The sequence below is a fragment of the Pristiophorus japonicus genome, chromosome 10 (genome assembly GCF_044704955.1).
Source record: "Pristiophorus japonicus isolate sPriJap1 chromosome 10, sPriJap1.hap1, whole genome shotgun sequence".
Classification (NCBI taxonomy): domain Eukaryota; kingdom Metazoa; phylum Chordata; class Chondrichthyes; family Pristiophoridae; genus Pristiophorus; species Pristiophorus japonicus.
The window spans coordinates 104,861,146-104,877,560 of record NC_091986.1 but is presented as its reverse complement, the minus strand read 5'-3'; the positions used below and the strand labels follow the sequence as shown (position 1 = coordinate 104,877,560).

General features: G+C 47.2%; 1 protein-coding gene across 5 annotated transcripts in view; it reads left to right on the top strand.

The window, feature by feature from the left end:
- The first annotated feature begins 10,160 nt into the window (after positions 1-10,160).
- cep295 (centrosomal protein 295) overlaps positions 10,161-16,415 on the top strand; it is a 174,635-nt gene continuing 168,380 nt past the window's right edge. For all 5 annotated transcript variants that reach the window (XR_011595663.1, XM_070891984.1, XM_070891985.1 and 2 more), the window contains exon 1: positions 10,161-10,245. The gene's annotated coding sequence lies outside the window, so the exon portion shown is untranslated. The remainder of the gene's footprint in view (positions 10,246-16,415) is intronic.

Sequence of the window (16,415 nt, the reverse complement as noted above, 5' to 3'; positions counted from 1 at the left end):
CCCAGCAGATCAAAACCTGGATGAGCTAGGACCCCTTATTATCCCTAGTCAAAAGCTGTGTGCTTCACGGGAGCTGGTCCAATGTCCCAGTGGAAATGCAGGAAGAGATAAAGCTGTTCCAGCGGCGCAAAGATGAAATGTCTATACAGGCAGACTGCCTTCTGTGGGGCAATTGTGTCGTGGTTCCCAAGAAGGGCAGAGACATCTTCATCAATGACCTCCACAGTACCCACCCAGTCATCGTAATGATGAAAGTCATAGCCAGATCGTGTGGCGGCCTGGTATCGATGCGGACTTAGAGTCCCATGTTCACAGATGTAATACATGCTCGCACTTAAGCAATGTACCCAGGGAGGCGCCGCTAAGTTTATGGTCTTGGCCCTCCAAACCGTGGTCTAGGGTATACATCGGCTATGCAGGCCCGTTCTTGGGTAAAATGTTCCTTGTGGTTGTATTTGCGTACTCCAAGTGGATTGTGTTGTGCATGGAAAAAGAGTCAGACTGAACACCGTGAGCTCAAAGTAAAGTGTTAACTTAGTCTTTTATTTCAGGTCTCCAGAGTGCCTCTCCAACCTGTGAAGCCTCCTTAAATACTTGGTCTCCAAAGGGATTATGGGATCCCTTGGTACTCCAGGGGATGAGCCCTCTGGTGGCTGTATGGAGTAAATACAAGTATACATATATAACAACACTGCCCCCCAAAGTCAATAGTGTAACTATTTACAATGTGAGTCGATCTGGGGTCCTTCTTGCTCTGGTTGATCGTCTCGCTGTGAAAGCTAGTTTTGTTGAATCATTTGTTGGGCCCTCACTGGGCTACTGTGCAGCTGGCCTTGCTGGGCTGCCTGGTGTGTTGGGCCCTGCAGCGCTGCTGTGGATGATGGGTTCTGCTTCGTGGTCAACCGTGGTGCCGGTTGCCACTGGTGTGTATGTTGGGGGATCAAAAAAGCTAGGGTCCAAGGTGGGTTGCTCAGGATAGTCCGGGAATCTGAGTTTTATTTGGTCCAAGTTTTTCAGGTGCATGAATCCATTTGAAAGTTTGACCCGAAACACCCTGCTCCCCTCTTTGGCCACAACAGTGCCGGGAAGCCACTTGGGACCTTGTCCATAATTTGATACAAATACAGGAGAATTGATTTCAATCTCGCGTGACACATTTGCGCTATCATGGTATGCACTTCGTTGAAGCCGCTGGTTCTCTACCTGTTCATGTAGATCAGGGTGAACTAACGAGAGCCTTGTCTTTAGTGCTCTTTTCCTGAGCAGTTCAGCAGGTGGGCTCCCAGTGAGTGAGTGGGGTCTCGTGTGGTAGCTAAGCAGGACTCGGGATAGGCGAGTCTGCAGTGAGCCTTCAGTTACCCTCTTCAAGTCTTGCTTGATGGTTTGCACTGATTTCTCTGCCTGACCATTGGATGCTGGTTTAAACGGGACAGATGTGACATGTTTGATCCCGTTGCGGGTCATGAATTCTTTGAACTCAGCACCGGTAAAACATGGCCCGTTGTCACTCACCAGCTCATCGGGTAGGCCGTGTGTGGCAAACATGGCCCGCAGGCTTTCAGTAGTGGCAGCAGACGTGCTAGCCGACATTATCTCACATTCAATCCACTTGGAGTACGCGTCCACAACCACAAGGAACATTTTACCCAAGAACGGGCCTGCATAGTCGACATATACCCTAGACCACGGTTTGGAGGGCCAAGACCATAAACTTAGCGGCGCCTCCCTGGGTACATTGCTTATCTGCGAGCATGTATTACATCTGTGAACACAGGACTCTAAGTCCGCATCGATACCGGGCCATCGCACCTGGGATCTAGCTATTGCTTTCATCATTACGATGCCTGGGTGGGTACTGTGGAGGTCATTGATGAAGGTGTCTCTGCCCTTCTTGGGGACCACTACTCGATTGCCCCACAGAAGGCAGTCTGCCTGTATAGACATTTCATCTTTGTGCTGCTGGAATGGCTTTATCTCTTCCTGCATTTCCACTGGGACACTGGACCAGCTTCCGTGAAGCACACAGCTTTTGACTAGAGATAATAAGGGCTCCTGCCTTGTCCAGGTTTTGATCTGCCGGTCAGTGACGGGTGATTGCTCACTCTCAAATGCTTCCAAAACCATGGCTAGATCTGCGGGCTGCGCCAGTTCCACCCCCGTGGTGGGCAATGGCAGCCTACTGAGAGCATTGGCGCAGTTTTCTGTGCCTGGCCTGTGGCGGATGTCATAGTTGTATGTGGACAACGTGAGTGCCCATCCTGGATGCAAGCCGATGCATTGGTATTTATCCCTTTACTCTCGGAGAACAGGGATATAAGTGGCTTCTGGTCAGTTTCCAATTTGAATTTTAGCCCAAACAAGTATTGATGCATTTTCTTTACCCTGTAGACACACGCTAACACTTCCCTCTCAATCATGCTGTAGGCTCTCTCAGCCTTTGACAGACTCCTGGATGCATAAGCAACCGGTTGCAATTTCCCAGAATCATTAGCTTGTTGCAATACATACCCGACGTCATATGATGATGCATCACATGCCAGTACCAAATGCTTACATGGATCATACAACACAAGCAATTTGTTTGAGCATAACAATTTTCTCGCTTTTACAAAGACATTTTCTTGGCATTTGCCCCAAAACAATTTGTCCCCTTTTCGTAGTAAGACATGCAGTGGTTCTAACAGTACGCTGAGACCCGGTAAGAAATTATCAAAGTACTTCAGGAGTCCCAGAAACGACCGCAGCTCCGTCACGTTCTGTGGCCTCGGTGCGTTCTCGATTGCCTCCGTCTTCGCGTTGGTGGGCCTGATGCCGTCCGCCGCAATCCTCCTTCCGAAGAACTCCACTTCAGGCACCAGGGAAATGCACTTCGAGCATTTTAACCTGAGCCCCACGCGGTTGAGTCGACTAAGAACCTCCTCCAGGTTCTGCAGATGCTCGACTGTGTTCCGAGCTGTGACCAAGATGTCGTCCTGAAAGACCACGATGTGCGGGACCGAATTCAGTAAGCTTTCCATGTTTCTCTGGAATATTGCCGCTGCCGATCTGATTCCAAACGGGCATCTGTTATAAACAAAAAGACCTTTGTGCGTGTTGATGCAGGTGAGGGCCTTCGATGATTCCTCCAGTTCCTGCATCATGTAGGCTGAAGTCAGATCTAGCTTCGTGAACGTCTTTCCTCCCGCCAACATTGCAAAGAGGTTGTCGGCCTTTGGTAGAGGGTATTTGATCCTGCAGGAAGAAACGATTGATAGTTACTCTGTAATCGCCACAGATTCTGATGGTGCCATCTCCCTTGAGGACTGGGAGAATAGGACTGGCCCACTCGTTGAACTCGGTCGGGGAAATGATGCCCTCTCTTTGCAGCCGGTCTAGCTCGATCTCTACCCTTTCTCTCATCATGTACGGTACTGCTTTTGCCTTGTGATGGATGGATAAAGACCCCCAGAATTAGGTGGATCTGCACTTTTGCTCCTTGGAATTTCCCGATGCCTGGTTTGAACAGCGAAGGGAACTTGTTTAAGACCTGGGCACACGAAGTGTCGTCAGCGGGCGATAGCGCTCAGACGTTGTCCCGGTTCCAGCTTATCTTTCCCAGCCAGCTCCTACCGAGCAGCGTGGGACCATCGCCCAGTACCACGCAGAGTGGTGGCTAGTGCACCGCTCCATCGTAGGAGACCTTTACGGTAGCACTGCCGATTACAGGAATCAGTTCTTTCGTCTAAGTTCTTAGTTTCGTGCGAACTGGCATTAAGACTGGCCTTGAGGCCTTGTTGCACCACAACCTTTCGAAAGTCTTTTTGCCCATGATGGACTGGTTCACGCCTGTGTGCAGCTCCATTGACACCAGGAGTCGATTTAGTTCAACATTCAGCATTATCGGGGGACAATTCGTGGTGAATGTGTGCACCCCATTCTGCCTCCTCGATCTGAGGCTCTGGTTCGTCGTGATCCTCCGTGGATCTGTCCTCCTCTGCAACATGGTGGTTTGCAGGTTTTGCAGGCTTTGCAGCTTGCCTGCAACTCATTGGAGGTGTCCCATTGTTCCACAGCTCTTGCAAATGTACTCTTTGAATCAGCATGAATGGAAACGATCACCCCCACAGGGCCAACAAGGTGCTACTGGCCTTGCATTCATCACCCTTGATGGTGGACTCTGAGACATCTTCGGACGTGTAGCTGCAGGTATGTGTGACCTGCCCTGTACGTTACGATTCGAAAACAACATCACTTTGTTCACAGTACTTGTAGCAGCACTTGTGTGCTGAGAGATTTGCTTCGTATTGTCACTGGTGACAATGAATGCCTGGGCTATCGCTGTGGCCTTACTCAAAGTTGGGGTCTCTGTAGTCAAAAGTTTGCGAAGTATGGTTTCGTGGCCAATGCCAAGCACGAAAAAGTCTCGAGCATGTGCTCCAATTGTCCTTCAAATTCGCAATGTCCTGCAAGGCGTCTTAGCTTGGCGACATAACTCACCACTTCCTGGTCTTCAGACCTTTTGTAGATGTAGAACTGGTACCTTGTCATCTGAATGCTTTCCTTCGGGTTCAAATACTCTCGGACCAGTGTGCACAAATCGTCGTACGATTTCTCCGTGGGTTTCGCTGGAGTGAGCAGATTCTTCATGAGGCCATACGTTGGTGCCCCACAGACGGTGAGATCGCCCTTCATTTGGCAGCGCTCGCTTTCCCATCTAGCTCGTTGACCACGAAGTATTGGTCGAGTCGCTCCACAAAAGTTTCCCAGTCATCTCCCACCGAGAATTTCTCCAGGATGCCCACTGTTCTCTGCATCTTTGGGTTCGCTATCTGTATCTCGTCGCCAGTTATTGTGTATGGAGAAAGAGTCAGACTGAATGCTGTGAGCTCAAAGTGTGACCGTAGTCTTTTATTGCAGGTCTCCAGAGTGCCTCTCCAATCTGTGAAGTCTCCTTAAATACCTGTGCTCCCAAGGGATTGTGGGATCCCTTGGGACTCCAGGGGATGAGCCCTCTGGTGGCTGTACAGACTAAATACAAGTAAACAGTAACAGATTGAATGAGAGATAATGTCGGCTTGCACGTCCGCTGCCACTACTGAAAGCCTGCGGGCCATGTTTGCCACACAAGGTATATCCGATGTCCTGGTGAGCGACAACGGGCCATGTTTTACCAGTGCTGAGTTGAAAGAATTAATGACCCATAACGGGATCAAACATGTCACATCTGCCCCGTTTAAACCAGCGTCAAATGGTCAGGCAGAGAGAGCAGTGCAAACCATCAAGGCTTCAAGAGGGTAACTGAAGGCTCGCTGCAGACTCGCCTATCCCGAGTCCTGCTTAGCTACCGCACGAGACCCCACTCACTCATTGGGATCCCACCTGCTGAACTGCTCAAGAAAAGAGCACTTAAGTCAAGGCTGTCATTCGTTCACCCTGATCTACATGAACAGGTGGAGGGCAGGCGGCTTCAACAAAGTACATACCATGATAACGCAAACGTGTCATGCGAGATTGAAATCAATGATCCTGTATTTGTATTGAATTATGGACAAGGTCCCAAGTGGCTTCCCAGCACTATTGTGGCCAAAGAGAGGAACCGGGTGTTTCAGGTCAAACTTTCAAATGGACTAATTCACCGGAAACACTTGGACCAAATTAAACTCAGATTCACGGACTATCCTGAGCAACCCACCTTGGACCCTACCTTTTTTGATCCCCCAACATACACACCAGTGGCAAGTGGCACCACGGTTGACCACGAAGCAGAACCCATCATCCACAGCAGCCCAGCAGGACCCAACACACCAGGCAGCCCAGCAAGGCCAGCGCACAGCAGCCCAGCGAGGGCCCAACAAATGATTTAACAATACCAGCTTTAACACTGAGACAATCAACCAGGGCAAGAAGGGCCCCAGATCGACTCACATTGTAAATAGTTACACTTTTGACTTTGCTGGGGAATGTTGTTATATATGTAAACTTGTATTTACTCTGTACAGCCACCAGAGGGCTCAGCCCCTGGAGTCCCAAGGGATCCCATAATCCCTTGGGAGCACAGGTATTTAACGAGGCCTCACAGGTTGGAGAGGCACTCTGGAGATCTGCAACAAAAGACTAAGGTCACACTTTACTTTGAGTTCAGTGTTCAGTCTGACTCCTTCTCCATACATAACATTCCCCATCACTAATTCCCCGGTGTCGGGAAGGTGCTGTGGGAAGGGGATGGGGTGTTGGGAGTGATTGAGGAGTGGAATAGCGTGTCATGGAGGGAGCGGTCCCTTCGGAATGCTGAAAGGGGAGGGGAAAATGTGTTTGGTGGTGGGATCACGCTGGAGGTGGTGGAAATTGCGAGGATAATCTGTTGATGTGGAGGCTAGTGGGGTGAAAGGTGAGGACAAGGGGAACCCGACTGTGGTTCTCGGAGGGAGGGGGAAGGGGTGAGAGCAAAAGTGCGGGAAATAGAATGGACACGGTCAAGGGCCATGTCAACCACGGTAGAGGGGAATCCTTCGTTGAGGAAAAAGGAAGACATATCGGAAGTACTAGTATTGAAGGTGGCGTCGTCAGAATAGATGCGACAGAGACGGAGAAATTGGGAGAATGGAATCGAGTCCTTACAGGAAGTGGTGTGGGAGGAATTGTAGTCCAGGTAGCTGTGGGAGTCAGTGGGCTTATAGTGAATGTTTGTCAATAGCTTATCCCCAGAAATGGAGACAGAGAAGATGAGGAAGGGAAGGGAAGAGTTGGCGATAGACCATGTGAAGGTGAGGGAAGGGTAGAAGTTGGAAGCAAAATGAATGAAATGTTCTAGTTCAGGGTGAGAGCAGGAAATGGACACGAATTGTCATCAATGTACCGGAAAAAGAGGTGAGGGAGGGGACTTGAGTCGGACTGGAAAAAATAATGTTCCATATCTCCCACGAAAACGCAGGCATAGCTAGAACTCATGTGGGTTCCAAGAGCAACACTTTTAATTCAGGGGAAGTGAGTGTAGTCAAAGGAGAAGTTGTTCAATGTGAGAACAAGTTCAGCCAGGCGGAGGAGGGTGGTGGATGGGGATTGGTTGGGCCTCTGTTCAAGGAAGAAGTGGAGCGCCCTCAGGCTGTCTTGGTGGGGAATGGAGGTGTGGAGAGATTGGACGTCCACAGTGAAAAGGAGACATTTGGGGCCAGGAAACGGGAAACTATTAAAGTGGCGGAGGGCATTGGAAGAGTCACGGATGTGTGTTGTCATGTTTGCGGAAGTTGACCATTGGGAAATTAAAGAAACTTCTAGGTCTGGCGAACAATGAGCCTGAAATTCCGATGTCCCGGGTTTCTACGGACCCAGGAAGGCATCGGAAAAGCTGGTTTTCCGTGCGCAATGCACATGCGCTGAAAACTGGCTTTTCCGATCTGTCAAGTTTCTGGCTTGACAGATCTCACGCATATCGGGAGCGAGGATACTTGCAGGGCAAGATTTGCGATATTTACGCAAATCTTGCCTAGCAAATGTCCTCAAAAATATTGCGCCTGAAAAAGCAGGCGTATAGCCTACTTTTACAGGCGCAAGTGTATAAAAACATAAACATTAAAATTAAATTAAATAAACACATATGAAAACATATTTTATTGTTTAAAAACCCTCCCCACTACGGTAAGTTTATTTTAAGGCATAATTAAAAGAACTTTTTAAAAAAGTCAGGTAAATTTTTTTTTATAAGAACTTTAATTTAAATGAATCTTAAATATGTAGTGTATTTTTCTATTTTTTATTCGTGTTTTGTGTTTGGGGAGGTTTCTCATTCATAAAAATGGGAACTCCAACTTACGGAGTTCCCATTATTATGAATGAGAAAATACTGTACCTTGATTGACTGTCCAGAGTCATGTGACTCCAGCTCCAGCATACGGACGTCCCAACATGCACATGCTCCGATGTGTAGGGAGTGAAAGCCTCAGGATCGGAAGTTCGAGCGGGCGCAGCAAGAACAAGTAGGGCGCATCTTTTTTTTTTACTTTTTCAGTCGATTGCCCCGTGGGAAGAGCTCGACTGGGATTTCTAGGCCATTATGATGTACAGATTTTCATCTGATGTTAACAGATGTAGCAACCTGGTTGATTTTATGGGCAGATAAGATAAATACAGTGTTACTAGATATTAAATATGTCAGCATAATCTGGATTCTCTCTTGCTGTGCTCTATGATCTGAAATCTCCCAGACTGTAATCTATGACCTGTATTTCCTCTCTGGTCTATTGTCTAGATTCTTTCTGGTCTATGATCTGGATTCTCTCTGATCTGCGATCTGGATTCTCTCTCTCTCTCTCTCTCTCCGGTCTGTGATTTGGATTCTCTCTCTTTCTGGTCTATGATCTGGATTTTCTCTGGTCTGGATTCTCTCTCCGGTCTGTGATCTGGATTCTCTCTCTCTCCGGTCTATGATCTGGATTCACTCTGGTCTGGATTCTCTCTCCGGTCTGTGATCTGGATTCTCTCTCTGGTCTATGATCTGGATTCTCTCTCCGGTCTGTGATCTGGATTCTCTCTCTGGTCTATGATTTGGATTCTCTCTCTGGTCTATGATCTGGATTCTCTCTGGTCTGGATTCTCTCTCCGGTCTGTGATCTGGATTCTCTCTGGTCTGGATTCTCTCTCTGGTCTATGATCTGGATTCTCTCTCTGGTCTATGATCTGGATTCTCTCTGGTCTGGATTCTCTCTCCGGTCTGTGATCTGGATTCTCTCTGGTCTGGATTCTCTCTCCGGTCTGTGATCTGGATTCTCTCTCTCTGGTCTATAATCTGGATTCTCTCTGGTCTGGATTATCTCTCTGGTCTGTGATCTGGATTCTCTCTAGTCTGGATTCTCTCTCTGGTCTATGATCTGGATTCTCTCTCTGGTCTGGATTCTCTCTCTGGTCTATGATCTGGATTCTCTCTGGTCTGGATTCTCTCTCCGGTCTGTGATCTGGATTCTCTCTGGTCTGGATTCTCTCTCCGGTCTGTGATCTGGATTCTCTCTCTCTGGTCTATGATCTGGATTCTCTCTGATCTGGATTCTCTCTCCGGTCTGTGATCTGGATTCTCTCTCTCCGGTCTATGATCTGGATTCTCTCTGGTCTGGATTCTCTCTCTAGTCTGGATTATCTCTCTGGTCTATGATCTGGATTCTCTCTGGTCTGGATTCTCTCTCCGGTCTGTGATCTGGATTCTCTCTGGTCTGGATTCTCTCTCTGGTCTATGATCTGGATTCTCTCTAGTCTGGATTCTCTCTCTGGTTTATGATCTGGATTCTCTCTGGTCTGGATTCTCTCTCCGGTCTGTGATCTGGATTCTCTCTGGTCTGGATTCTCTCTCCGATCTGTGATCTGGATTCTCTCTCTCTGGTCTGTGATCTGGATTCTCTCTCTCTGGTCTATGATCTGGATTCTCTCTGGTCTGGATTCTCTCTCCGGTCTGTGATCTGGATTTTCTCTGGTCTGGATTCTCTCTCCGGTCTGTGATCTGGATTCTCTCTCTCTGGTCTATGATCTGGATTCTCTCTGGTCTGGATTCTCTCTCCGGTCTGTGATCTGGATTCTCTCTTGTCTGGATTCTCTCTCCGGTCTGTGATCTGGATTCTCTCTCTGGTTTATGATCTAGATTCTCTCTGGTCTGGATTCTCTCTCCGGTCTGTGATCTGGATTCTCTCTGGTCTGGATTCTCTCTAGTCTGGATTATCTCTCTGGTTTATGATCTGGATTCTCTCTGGTCTGGATTCTCTCTCCGGTCTGTGATCTGGATTCTCTCTGGTCTGGATTCTCTCTCCGGTCTATGATCTGGATTCTCTCTCCGGTCTGTGATCTGGATTCTCTCTCTGGTTTATGATCTAGATTCTCTCTGGTCTGAATTCTCTCTCTCTCTGGTCTATGATCTGGATTCTCTCTCCAGTCTGTGATCTGGATTCTCTCTCTGGTCTATGATCTGGATTCTCTCTCTGGTCTATGATCTGGATTCTCTCTCTCTCTGGTCTATGATCTGGATTCTCTCTCTAGTCTGTGATCTGGATTCTCTCTCTGGTCTATGATCTGGATTCTCTCTAGTCTCTGAGTTGAATTCTCCCTGTCGCTGTCTCTCAGACATTTGTCCGTTCCTCCACTCGCGCGACTCAGCATTGGTTGGCGCTCGTTTAAATCGCGGAAGTGATGTCACAATGCGCCGATCGTTATTAAATGTCCGCCGGGAGGATTGAGCTCGCGCTGTTAACCGCCGATCGCCGCCTTTGAGTCGTGGAGCGTGGGGTTGAGGTTGGTTTATGAGCGGCTGGCTGTGCGGCCCGGTCCCGGCGACATGTCTAATTTACGGAGCTACTTGGGTCGTGAAGCGCAGGTCCCAGTAAACCCGCCCCGTGTATTTTTTGTTGTTGATGTAGAACCAGTTGCAGGTGAAACTTTTTGCTTCTTAGTTGCTTTGGTGGAGAGAAGAAGCAAACGTCTTTTTCCTTGCGCCGATCGTGTGTCGGTGATGGGTGCTGCAGCTGGATGCGACGTGCCTTTAATAGAGTGAATATAACTGGAAAGCTTTGACCCCAAGCCCCGTTATCCAGTTGAAGATGATCCTTTTGCAAATACACCACCGCCTAATGTTTACACGTGTGCCGCATAAACCTCCCGCAGCCGCTGGTTAAATCGGATTTTCTGCTGCTGTTGATTTAGTTTCAGTCCTATATTACCAATGAAGTTCCCCAACAACTGATGTTTCAAAATATTTTCCAATGAGTTGTTGACGTTAGATCTTTGGGTACAAACTGGAATCACATTATTGCTACCGTTTAAAAACTAAAAAACAGATTAGAACTATTTTGGAATTTCCACCACTAAATTTGATTCCAATTGTGTGTCTTGGATTGTAGAAATGTTCCTGTTATAGAATAGCAAATCAAAGAATGGTTATAATCACAGAAAGAGGCCATTCAACTGGGCGAGCCTGTGCCGGCTCTCAGCATTTAAGTTAGTCCCACTCCCTGCCCTTTCCCCGTAGCCCTGCAAATGTATTTCCTTTAGGTATTGATCCAATTCTCGTTGTAAAGCAACAATTGAATTTACCTACACCCTTTTTGAGGCAATGAATTCCAGATCACAACCACTCGTGTTTTTAAAAAAAAGTTTTTGCTCATCTCACCTTTGGTTTTTCTACCAATCACCTTAAATCTGTGTCCTCTGGTTCTCTACCCTTCAGCCAATGGGAACAATTTCTCTCTACTCTGTCCAGATCCCTCATGATTTTGAACACCTATCAAATCTCCTCTCAACCTTCTCTGCTTGAAGGAGAACAAACCCAGCTTCTCTAGTCTATCCACGTAACTAAAGTCCCTCATTCCTTGAACCATTTGTGTAAATCTTTTCTGCACCCTCTCCAAGGTCTTCACGTCTTTCCTAAGGTGTGCTGCTCAGAATTGGACACACGACTCCAGTTGAGGAGTGATTTTGGTAAGATGCATGTGCACTCCCAGAACTCTCCTGAACTAATGTGCTCTTGGTAGATTTGTCAATTTGATCAATACAAATATCCCCTGTTCCATTTTTCTTTTGAGCCATCCATTCTCTTAACAGGTAGAAGTGAGCGTACCTGTATAGCTATAAAATAACGTAATTATTGAAAATTAGTGTGAAGGAAATGTCTTTATATATATATATATACAACATTGACTTTTTGCCCTAAATTGCAATTTGACTTGCTAATTAATAATGGATGTATTTAGTGACAGCAGTAGTGTCAATAGCAGTTTCTGCAGGCAATGCTTGGTGTGAGTAATCTCTTGATTTTTAACGCCCACTGCCCCAATGGGCAGGAGAGGGTTGAGGTGTTACAATATCTGGATCAAGCTACCCAACCCCATTCCTGGCCGCTGTAATGTATCCACGCCCCCCCACCTTACTGGTTCTTCGCTTCCTAACAGACTCTCGCGCATCTGTTGCGCTTCCCTGATAATATAGGGGTCTCTATCTCTGAAACTCCACTGGGAGGATGGACTCACCAATGTCAGTGTTCTCGCTCGGGCCAACTTCCCCAGCATCGTAGCACTGACCACACTCGACCAGCTCCGTTGGGTGGGCCACATGGTCCGCACGCATGACACGAGACTCCTAAAGCAAGCGCTCTACTCTTGTTAATTCCTGGATTCTTTTACTTCAATCTGGTTCAGTAAAATTACTGAGTCGAATACCTCTTGTGCTTTGAACAAAGCAGTCTTTATTACCGGCCAGTAAGACCTATCAGACAGAAGATATACTCTCTGGATAGAGCGTACACACTCCCTACGGATAGGTGAAGTTACATCGTAAAGCGTTAACAGTTATACAGTTTTGAAATCAGATAACAAAATACAAATGGATTGACAGTCTAACTCAGTCACTCATTAGTCAATCTATATGAGATGTTCTTCTTGAAAGCTCAAGTATTGCCTCCAAATGTTTCAATCTAATGGTGTGACTATTTACTGAGACCTTGCAATTCTGCAGATGTATTTCATGTTACAATTATATATTATTGGCAGGATTAGTGACTTGAAACCTTGAGACAGACTGTTAGCTATGCTGATGTTGCACTATTTGCAATCTGACATTCTCCCAGCTATTCTTCCATGGCTTATACATTTTCATATATCCCGTTTACTTTACTGTCCTTAATTCCATATATTCCGTTCAGATATCCACACTCTGAACTCCCACACGTCAAGCGTGCCCCAGGTGGGCAGAAGAAATGTTTCAAGGACACCCTCAAAGCCTCCTTGATAAAGTGCAACATCCCCTCTGGCACCTGGGAATCCATGGCCCAGGACCGCTCTAAGTGGAACATAAGAAATAGGAGCAGGAGTAGGCCATTTGGCCCCTCGAGCCGATTCAAAAGATCATGGCTGATCTGATCATTGACTCAGCTCCACTTCTCTGCCCACTCCTCATAACCCTGTACTCCCTTATCGCTCAAACATCTATCTCCACCTTTAAATATATTCAATGACCCAGCCTCCACAGCTCTCTGGGGCAGAGAATTCCACAGATTTACAACCCTCTGAGAGAAGTTGTTCCTTCTCATCTCAGTTTTAAATGGGTGGCCCCTTATTCTGAGACTATGTCCCCTAGTTTTAGTTTCCCCTAGAAGTGGAAATATCGTCACTGCATCCACTTTGTCGAGCCCCCTCATTATCTTGTATGTTTCAATAAGATCACCTCTCATTCTTCTGAACTCCAATGTGTATAGGCCCAACCTACTCAACCTATCTTCATAAGTCAAACCCCTCATCTCCGGAATCAACCTAGTGAACCTTCTCTGAACAGCCTCCAATGCAAGTATATCCTTCCTTAAATACAGAGACCAAAACTGTACGCAGTACTCTAGGTGTGGCCTTACCAATACCCTGTACAGTTGTAGCAGGATATCTCTGCTTTTATACTCTATCCCCCTTGCAATAAAGGCCAAATTCTATTTTACTTCCTGATTACTTGCTGTATCTGCATACTAACTTTTTGTGTTTCATGTACAAGGACCCCAGGTCCCTCTGCACTGCAGCACTTTGCAATTTTTCTCCATTTAAATTATAATTTGCACTTCAATTTTTTCTGCCAAAGTTGATAACCTCACATTTTCCCACATTATACTTTATCTGCCAAATGTTTGCCCAGTCACATAGCCTGTCTATCTATATATCCCTTTGCAGACTTTTTTGTGTCCTCCTCACAATTTGCTTTCCCACCCATCTTTGTATCATCAGCAAACTTGGCTATATTACACCCGGTCTCTTCATCCAAGTCATTAATATTGATTGTAAATAGTTAAGGCCCCAGCACCGATCTCTGCGGCACCCCACTAGTCACTGTTTGCCAACCGGAAAATGACCCATTTATCCCGTCTCTCTGTTTTCAGTTAGTTAGCCAATCCTCTGTCCATGTTAATATATTGCTCCCAACCCCGTGAACTTTTATCTTGTGCAGTAACCTCTTATGTGGTACCTTATGGAATGCCTTCTGGAAATCCAAATGCACCACATCCACTGGTTTCCCCTTATTCACCCTGCTCGTTACATCCTCCAGGAACTCCAGCAAATTTGTCAAACATGATTTCCCTTTCATAAAACCATGCTGACTCTGCTTGATTGAATTATGCTTTTCCAAATGTCCTGCTACTGCTTCTTTAATTATGGACTCCAGCATTTTCCCAACGACAGATGTTAGGCTAACTGGTTTATAGTTTCCTGCTTTTTGTCTGCCTCCTTTTTTCAATAGGGGCGTTACATTTGCGTTTTTTCAATCTGCTGGGACCTTGGCAAAATCCATGGAATTTTGGTAGATTATAACCAATGCATCCACTATCCCTGCAGCCATTTCTTTTAAGACCCTAGGATGTAAGCCATCAGGTCCAGGGGACTTGTCCATCTTTAGTCCCATTATTGTACCGAGTACTACTTCATTAGTGATTGTATTAAGTTCCTCCCTCCCTATAGCCTCTTGATTATCCACTATTGGGATCTTTTTAGTATCTTCTACCATGAAGACCGATACAAAATATTTGTTCAACATCTCTGCCATTTCCCTGTTCTCCATTATTAATTCCCCAGTCTCATCCTCTAGGGGACCAATATTTACTTTAGCCACTCTTTTCCTTGTTATGTACCTCTGGAAACTCTTACTATCTTTTTATATTTCTTGCTAGTTTACTTTCATAATTTAGCTTCCCTCGCTATCATTTTTAGTCGTTCTTTGCTAGCTTTTAAAAGTTTCCCAATCATCTGGCCTCCCACTGGTCTTGGCCACATTGTATGTCCTTGTTTTCAATTTGATACCATCCTTTATTTCCTTAGTTAGCCACAGATGGTTATCCCTTCTCTTGCTGTCTTGTCTTCTCATTGGGATATATTTTTGTTGCGAGTTATGAAATATTTCCTTAAATGTCTGCCATTGCTCATCAACTATCCCATACTATAATATTTCCCCAGTACACTTTAGCCAACTCTGCCCTTATACCTTTCTAGTCTCCTTTTTATTTAAGCTTAGGATACTGGTTTGAGAACCAACTTTCTCCCCCTTCAACTGAATTTGAAATTCAACCATGTTATGGTCACTCATTCCTAGAGGATCCTTTACTACTAATCCTGTTTCATTACGCAGTACCAGATCGAAGATAGCCTGCTCCCAGGTTGGTTCCGCAACGTACTGTGCAAAAAAACTATCCCGGATACACTCTATGAACTCTTCTTCAAGGCTACCCTGGCCAATTTGCCTTGTCCAATCAATATGAAGGTTAAAATCACCCATGATTATTGCAGTTCCTTTTTATTATAAGCCTTCATTATTTCTTGATTTATACTCCGTCCAACAGTGTAGCTACAGTTAGGGGGCCTATAGACTATGCCCACCAGCAACTTTTTCCCCTTTTATTGTTCCTTATCTCCACCCAAACTGATTCAACATCTTGATCCTCAGCCAATATCGTTTCTCACTAATGCACTGATATCAGCCTTTATTAACAGTGCTACCCCACTTTCCTTTCTGTCTGTCCTTCCGAATTGTCAAATACCCCTGAAGGAAGAGCATCCAGGAGGGTTGAGCACCTTGAATCTCGTCACCGAGAGCATGCAGAAAACAAGCGGAGACAGCGGAAGGAGCGTGCGGCAAACCAGACACCCCAACCACCCCTTCTTTCAACCACTTTCTGTCCCACCTGTGGCAAAGACTGCAATTCCTGTATTGGATGGTACGGTCACCTGAGAACTCACTTTTAAAGTGGAAGCAAGTCTTCCTTGATTTCGAGGGATTGCTTATGATGATGAGATTGCTGGGGGGGGTGGGGGGGGAGAGATCGCTGGGGGGGGTGGGGGGGGGAAGAGATCGCTGTGGGGGGGGAGAGATCGCTGGGGGGGGTGGGGGGGGAGAGATCGCTGGGTGGGGGTGGGGGGGGGGAGATCGCTGGGGGTGGTGGTGGTGGGGGGGGGAGCGAGAGATCGCTGGGGGGGTGGGTGGGGGAGAGAGATCGCTGGGGGGGTGGTGAGGGAGAGAGAGATCGCTGGGGGGGGGGGGGGGGTGGGGGAGAGATCGCTGCGGGGGGGGGGGTGTGGTGGGGGAGAGAGAGATCGCTTGGGGGGGGGGGGAGGAGGGAGGGAGAGAGAGAGAGAGAGAGAGAGAGAGAGATCGCTTGGGAGGGGTAGGGAGAGAGAGAGATCGCTGGGGGGCGGGGAGAGAGAGAGAGATCGCTGGGGTGGGGGGGGAAGAGAGAGATCGCTGGGGTGGGGGGGGGGGAAGAGAGTGATCGCTGGGGTGGGGGGGGAGCGAGAGAGAGAGAGAGATCGCTGGGGGTGGGGGGAGGAGAGAGATCGCTGGAGGGGGGGGCGGAGAGAGAGAGAGAGAGAGAGAGAGATCGCTGGGGGGGGGGGGGTGAGGAGAAGAGAGAGAGAGATCGCTGGGGGGGGTGGAGAAAGATCGTT